The sequence below is a fragment of the Glycine soja genome, chromosome 16 (genome assembly GCF_004193775.1).
Source record: "Glycine soja cultivar W05 chromosome 16, ASM419377v2, whole genome shotgun sequence".
In the NCBI taxonomy this organism is placed as follows: domain Eukaryota; kingdom Viridiplantae; phylum Streptophyta; class Magnoliopsida; order Fabales; family Fabaceae; genus Glycine; species Glycine soja.
The window spans coordinates 20,361,679-20,370,231 of record NC_041017.1 but is presented as its reverse complement, the minus strand read 5'-3'; positions in this window follow the sequence as shown (position 1 = coordinate 20,370,231).

The window sequence follows — 8,553 nt, the reverse complement described above, 5'->3', positions numbered from 1 at the left end:
CCACTGCCACATCTATGCTCCCTTCCTGAAGGTTGGCGAGGCATTTGTGAAGGTTTCGCCTCTCAAATTCTGCTTTAAACTCGTGGAACTAAGAATGACAAAGTTCCACATTCCTTTCCGGAAGGATCCTTCGGTCTAAAATATTATCGATATATCGGTTTCAGGCTTCCTCTGATTGAAATCTCCTGCTATCATTCTGATCCTGTGGCCTAGAATCACTACTCTTACGTTTCCTAGAGGCCATCTGCATATAAAGGAACCAAAAAATTAATAAGGACACAAGTTATTCAAATTTTGAAAACTGAAAAATAAAACTAAAAAAGACACTGGCCGCTTAGCGAGACATGGTCCGCTTAGCTGGCCTTTGCAAAAAAAACACTACCGCTTAGCGACATGTGGAGTCGCTTAGTGAAAGTTGTAGAAATTCAGCTTCTACAAAATTGGCTTAGCTGGACAGTGCCCGCTAAGCTGAACATCTGCCGCAAGGATATGCACTAAGCTCCTTAAAGGTTGCGTTTAGCGGCACCAACTCTTCAAAAATTTCATTAAGAATTGGGAGCTTAGCGAGCGAAGCTCGCTTATCTCAGCAGATGCCGCAACAAATCATGCTTGGCCCAGGAAAGCTCGGCTTAGTGTGCGACTATCAACAAAAAATTGTATAAGTTACCTGGGCTTAGCGATTCAGCCTCGCTTAGCCACAGGTAGTTCAGCAAGAGGATAAGTGTTCATCCTCAAAGGATGAACTCGCTTAGTGCGGTAAGAGCGTTTAGCGAGTTCTTCAAAAAACGCCTATATACACAATGAGTATTGATGAACTCACTTAGCGCAGCATGCTCGCTTAGCGAGTTCATCGCGTTTTCTAGAAAACACAGTTCACTTTCTTGCACTTTTCATGCCTCAAAAAGGCATATCAGACATGCAATGTGTGCATCATACTTAATACAGTATACAAGCGTATATAGTCCTAATCTTAAATTAATTCTAACAAAACATAAAAACCCTAAAAATCTAAAACTACAGTTGAAGTCTTCTACCATAAAGTTTAGATAAGAAAAAGAGAAAAAGAATCAAGGAACTTACTTGGATTGTTAATGCTTTGGGATTGGAAGTAGACAATGCAAAGAGAAAGCACAAATGCAAAATGCGCAAATTTTTGGAGAGAGAGAATGCAGAGAAGGAGTTTCCAAAATCTGGCAAGTGTGAGTGTAACTGCTGTTACACTCACTTAAGCAGTTTTTGACACTTTTGCTTAGCGGACCGTTGCGCTAAGCGAGCCAGAGAGACGTTTGGTTTCTCAACGAGGCTCGCTTAGCGGATCCGCGCGCTTAGCCGACGTTTCAAATTCAAAATTAGTTTTTTTTCTTTTTTGCATACAGGCTTGGCTTAGCACGTGGGTAAGTCCGCTTAGCGAGGTCTGCAGATTAGAAAAGCTGCAACTCTCGCTAAGCCAAGCTCTGGCCAACTTAGCTAAAATGATTCATCTTAAGTACAGAGGAGCATGCGCTTAGCTGATAAGGATTCGCTTAGCTCTCACATTGCCGCAAGGAATTCAGCTTAGCTGCCATGACTGGCGCTTAGCTTCATGAACCTCAGTTATAGCCGTAAGGAATTTAGCTTGGCAACAATAGGTCACACTTAGCCAAGGATAAGTTGTCGCTTAGCGATCAGGTTGAAGCTTAGCCGAATTCAGATCTATTTGAAGTTGGCTTAGCTCATCCTTGGCCAGCTTAGCGAACCAAATCAGCCTCAGATGCAAGGGTTGGGCACTAAACGCTTGAGACTCGCGGCTTAGCGCATGACCAAAGATGCGCTTAGCACGAGGCTCGTGCTTAGCGAATGGACTATTTTTCAGAAAAATGTTTTCTAAGTTATTTTTCAGTCCTTTTCTAAACAAATTGAAACCCTTATATCTGACATTCAAAGATAGGCTGATATACTCCTATGTACAGATTGTGCAGCACGTTCCCAATGATCTAATGCATGAAAACAAAAATTACAGAAATTAAAATTGGGTTGCCTCCCAGGAAGCGCTTCTTTAACGTCATTAGCTTAACACTTTTACCTCACTAGGAGATCTTATGTTTTGGTTCTTACTTTCAGAACCTCTTAACCTCCTTCCATTACCTGTAAGCAGACATTGTGTTCTGGAGCTGGCTTGTCTTCAACAAACAAATCAAAATCAATTTTCTGATCTTCAAAACCTAGCTCCAGCTTCCTCTTCCCTATATCAACTATGCAGACATGAATGGCCTTCCCAATATTACAGGGATGTCAGTATCTTCAAAGATATCCATTACCATAAAGTCTGTCAGGAAGATAAAATGTTTAACTCTGACCAACACATCTTCAATTACTGCATATGGTCTGGTAATGGAGCAGTCAGCTAATTGTAAAGTCATTCGAGTGGGCATTATTTCCAACTTTCCCAATCTTCTGCACATGAAGAGTGGCATCAAATTGATACTGGCTCCCAGGTCAATAAAAGTTTTTCCCACATTGACTTCTCCAATTGAACAAGGAATAGTTACACTCGCAGGATCTTTATGCTTGGGTGGAAGGATCTTTTGGATCACAGCACTGCAGTTTCCTTCCACTATGATGTTTTCCTGATGAATATATTTATGCTTCCTTGTTAACATATCTTTTAAGAATTTAGAGTAGAGTGGCATCTGCTGCAAAGCTTCTCCAAAGGGCATGGTTATTTCCAGTTTCTTGAAAATATCTAAAAATCTCATCAGATGACAATCTTTTTCCTTTTTGGAAGGTACCACAGGATATGGTACTTCCCCACCTTCATCCACAGCTTTTTCACTTCTACTCTTCTTTGCATTCCTATTATTTTTTTCTTCTTTTTCATTTTTTTCATTTTCTATTTCTTTTTCTACTTCTTGGTCCTTCAATTCTTTATTCTTAACTATTATTTGTTCCTCTTTTTCTTGATTACTTTCACCTCTCACCTCACTTTTCTTTTCATCAGTACCTTTCTTGTCAACAGTTTTCTTCTTATGCACAACATTATCCTCATCCTCAACCTCCACAAACCTTTTACTCCTTGTCATCACAGCTTTGCATTCCTCCTTGGGATTTTGTTCTGTATTTGCCACAAAATTGTTGGATGACTTGTCAGCTATCTGCTTGGCCAGTTGTCCCCTGAACCTCAAGGTTCTTCAGGGTTGACTCAGTGCTTTTATGATTTGACATTGTTACCTGCATAAACTGAGTCAAGGTTTCCTCCAGCTTAGTAGTCCTCTAGAATATGTTAGGTCCTTGTTGGATTGGCCTGTTTGAAGGCCCACTCTAGTCTTTGTTGAACTGGTTGCCAGGGTGTGTCCTCCACTGTCCTTGTTGATTATAGGGACCCTGCTGGAAGCCTGAAAATCCTCCTTGAGTATACCCTTGTTGCTGTTGATTTCCCATATAATGAATTTCTTGAGTGTTTTCTTCAGCGGGAATACATTGGCTTGTTTCATGAGCCTCATCATAAACGGTACAACCTGTAACCTGCAAAACAGAAGAGTGTGTAGGTTGACCCATAGACAGCTTAGTTGGCAGCTTACCGATTGTTTCTGTTAAAATCTTAAGTTGCTTAGAAAGCAACTTGTTCTGTGCCAATAAAGCGTCATGTGATGATAGCTCTAACAAGATTTTCTTCGTGGGTTGATGGGTTTTGTCTCGTAGAATGGCATGATCACTGGCTGACATGTTCTCAATTAGCTCAGTTGCTTCTTCCGGGGTCTTCAGTTTTATCTTTCCCCCTACAGAAGCTTCTAACAGTTGCTTGGTGTCATACCCTAATTTCGTCCGGGGACCTTTGCTCGATGACGTGCGACCATTCTTTGGTCCTCGTGAGGTGCTTGGCACCCATCATTAGGCAATTTGTGAAATTCCAGGACATGCCGAAAAACCAAAAAAATATTGATGCACAATCCGTAAGTTTCCGTGACACACCGGAAATCAAATGGAAGCATCATTGCATAATTAAGTGAGGTTCCGTAACATTCCGTAAGTCAAAAAGGGGATGATTATGTAATCCGCAAGGTTCCGTAACATTACGGAAAGAAAACAAGTATCGTTACGAAATTCGTAAGTTTCCGTAACTTTACGAAAAAAGAATCACCAAAAAACAGCAGAGGGGGGTGTACTTAGTAAAAATGGGGGTGCAAATAGCACCCAGGCCCACTTGGGCCCTCCAGAAGATTCCTCCAGAAGGCGGTTGCTTCTGGAGGAAGCAACCCTGCTCGCCTGGGCGAGCTGAGCTCGCCTGGGCGAGCTGGGCGGCAACCACCTCCCCTATTTTGCTATAAATAGGGGAGGAAGGCAAGAAGGAAGGGGTCCAGCCCCTTAGGCACTTCTCTCTCTTTCGAATTTGCTTGGAAAAATTGTTTCCGTGAAGAAAATCTAAGCCGAGGCGCTTCCGAAACGTTTCCGTAACGTTTTCCGTGAGGAATCTCACAAAGGTTTCAACCGTTCTTCGACGTTCTTCATTCGTTCTTCATTGTTCTTCGATCTTCAACGGGTAAGTACCTCGAACCAAGCTTTTCGATTCATTCTATGTACCCGTAGTGGTCCACATTGTGTTTCGTGCATTTTTATTCTCGTTTTGTTTACTTTTTATACCCCCTGTTGACGTGCTTAAGCCATTTTACTTAAGTCATTTCTCGCTTAACTTAAAAATAAAATAAATTTCCACCGAACATTTGAATTGCATTATCCGTTAACTTCGGTTAAAATCAATTCCGACCGTTCGGTCGTGCCGTAACCACGTTGGAAATCAAAAAGAGGTAAAAAATAATATAATAATCAAAAAAATATCTTTTTTAGTGAAATAAAGCGGAAAATCAATCGGACGTTTTCTCTTTGGGATTTCTCATTCTTAATCGAATTGATTAATAACTAAAGTGAAACTAAAGGCTAAAATCAATTCGCCTAGTCAAGCTCGTCCATAAAAATAGGCTTTTGAAGTTTGTCATTTCATTTCCTCACTAAGTAAAATGGATCATTTTTAAGGTCCAACGCCTTAAAATGATCACCCCTTAAAATAAAAAAGAATCACTTGATAAGCAAGAACTACGTAGGTCTGATTTCCTCATTGAGGATACGTAGGAGCAAAAGCCCCGCTTTTGTCGACCACCCCAAGAGATCGTTAATGGTCCAATGCCTTAACGTTTCTCTCCTTTCAAAAAACAAGAGATCGTTAATGGTCCAATGCCTTAACGTTTCTCTCCTTTCAAAATCAAAAGACCATTTAATGGTCCAACACCTTAAATGACCTTTTGTTCAAATAAAAAACATATTTTGCAAAAAAGACAAAAAACAAACTTAAACCAAACACTTTGTTCCAAAAGAACTACGTAGGTCTGATTTTCTCATCCCAAATTGAGGAATACGTAGGAGCAAAGGGAAACACCCTTGTCGACCACAAAAAAAAGAAAAATATAAAAAGGGTATAAAGGATATAAGAACATAAAAGGGAACATAAAAATCAAAGTCATGTTTGCACATTCGATTAAAGGCTGCCGTCCCTTGGGACGGACGTGTGGGGTGCTAATACCTTCCCCGTGCGTAAATACGACTCCCGAACCTTTCACTAAAAAGTTCGTAGATCACGTCTTTTCCGGTTTTTCCGACGTTTTCCTCAAATAAACGTTGGTGGCGACTCCGCGCGTATTCCTTTCGTGGAACACGCATCCCGCGAGTCACGCGTCGCCCTCCCGCCGAAGGGTAGGTTGCGACACTTGGTTTGTGGTCTCAGTCCATCTATAAACATATTCAATTGGATTAGCTCGGAAAACCCATGAGTGGGAGTTCTTCTCAGCAAGCCTCTGAACCTCTCCAATGCTTCACTTAGAGATTCATCAAGAAACTAATGAAATGAAGAGATTGCAGCTTTCCCTTCCGTAGTCTTGGACTCTGGGAAGTATTTCTTTAGGAACTTTTCAACAACTTCTTCCCAGGTTTTCAGACTGTTACCCTTGAATGAGTGGAGCCACCTCTTGGCTTATCCTACCAATGAGAATGAGAAAAGGCTGAGCCTAATAGCTTCGTCTGGTACATCGGCAATCTTGACAGTGCTGCATATTTCAATGAACATTGCCAAGTGTGCATAGGGGTCTTCATTAGGTAATCCTTGAAATAAGTTCCCATGTATTAAATGAATTAAGGAATGTGGGTAGTTGATGTTGTTAGCTTGCACTTCAGGACGTGCAATGCTGGTGAAAAATTATGGTACTAAACTACTTGAGTAATCCTCAAGGGTAATCCTCTAGTCATGCTCTTCTGCCATGGTAATGACTTCAGGTAATTGAGTTGCAGATTCCTTGATGATGGTGAATCAGGTGATAATAAGTCAGAGAAATGAGTCTCCTTCTCAAGAATGGATGCAACTGTTCTGTCTTGTAGAAGTTTCCTTCTCCTCTCGGTCATGTTCCTTCACAATGTAGCTTCAATTTCTAAGTCTAGATGAACTAAATTGCCTCTGGGAGATCTATGCATATACAATACTAATAGAACAATGGTTATCCAGTTTAATAAGAAAAGACAAATAGGAATTAAGAACAAATATTCACAAAAACAATCAAAGAATAACAAATAAAGAATAGCCACCTAAAAACGAACTAACTTCCCAAATAAAAAGAAGTTCCCCGGCAACGACGCCAAAAACTTGTTCGGCTTCCGGCAAGTGCACCGGATCGCACAAGTAGTATAACATGGTAAGAACTGAGTATCGAACTCTCGGGGAACTTGTGTTATTTGGTAAGCTATTTCATCAAATAGGTGTCTGGTGTGTAAAGATAAGTGTGAATATGAACAGGTGTGTAAACTATCTGTGCAAAAAGAAAGAAAATCACGCGAGAGAAATGATGTGTAAAAACAATGCTCATGTGTTCCTATGGTGTCTCCTAAGATACTAAACCTAGATTCCTCATGATAGTTTAGCCTAATCCTGATCAAGCATCATTCGCAGATTCCTCTTGTTGGACTAAACTAGGACCGCATTAAGACACGCATACACAACGAAATTATCACACCCCGATTCCTCGTGATAGTACGACAACTTAGCCCTGTACTATCAAGGACTTTAGAATCAGACCAGTTTTTACTGTTGAATGGCCCTAACAAAGCATGCATCTACGTGATCAAGGTAAAGGCATACTGGAGTGAAAAGAAGATAGCACAAAGAACACACAAAACATCATTAAATAGATAGAAATATATTTACATCAGGTACCTACAAGGAAGATCCAACAGAGGATTTAGCTTTCCATAACCAGGAAGCCTTCTTTACAACAAAGAGAGGAACAAGATGAAAGATTGCAAAAATACAAGTGGTGAGGATGTCTCCTTCACCTCGAGGATCTCACAATCACTCACAAACTCATCTCAAGCTCTCAAATTGGCTCCTGCTTCAAGCTCTAGTCTCTGCAGATCTTCACACAGCAAAATCTCTCAAAACTCTCTAGAACTTGGACCTTTCTCTCTCTAGAATCTCTAGACATGCAAAGCTCTGAATCCCAGTCCCAACTCCCTCTCTAAAATCTGATTTCTGGCTTAAATAGGTGGCCTTGTTCGTGCTCGTGTGCTTAGCGCAATTATGGACCGCTTAGTGCACATTAGTGAATTTTGGCTTAGCGCGTGCCTTTCTCGCTTAGCGGATGGACTGAAGCGGTGCGCTTAGTGAGATGAAGTGGTGCGCTTAGCGAACCTGTACACCTCATCTTCTTCCAGAGTCTTCCTTGCACTTAGCCAATGAGTGTTGGACTTAGCGGACGCTCGCTAAGCCAGTAGATTGGCTTAGCGAGAAGGTGAAAAACATCACTTTTCAAAGCTTGCCTAATTAAGCTAAAATTGAGAGAAAATGATTATTAAGCACACAAAATAGAAGTACTAAGTATTTATTACCTATACTTAACAAAAAATACTTATAACACTACAAAATAACAATAAATTGGAAGAGTTTGATACAATTTACACAAGTTTTATACATAAAAGTTAGTCGTATTCATCGACTAACAGTTGTCGGGAGGTTTGCGTGGAACATATGCAAATTCCTAGCATCATATGCACCACCTTGTGAAGTTGAGGGCATCTGCCTTGAGTGTCGGCCAATTTTAGCCACTGCATACTACCTTGGTTACCAAAGAGCGACCCCCAGTATGCAGGTCGCAGTTTCCTTTATGCAACTTCCACATGACGTAGTCTACTTGTTGGTTGTTCAGGCACTTAAGCAAGGGTGTTGTCATCCTTATTTTGAATAGTTCACCATCAAGGATGACATAGTAACACCCCTTGAATTAAGAAATTCTTATAGGGGGTCATCTAGTTTGGTTCCTCCTATTCTCCTACCATGACCTCTTTGGTGTCTATGGTTGGTGCTTGGAGTGTCTCCCGGATGATGGTCTTAAGGTGTCCAGTCTTCTTAGTGGCCACCTTGGAGAGCAAGTATGCCCTAGTATTGTTTTCCCTTGGTATGTGGTACATCTCGAAACAATCGAAATCATCAACAAGGTTTTTTACGACATTATAGTATCTGAGTAACATTGCCTCCTTAGCTTG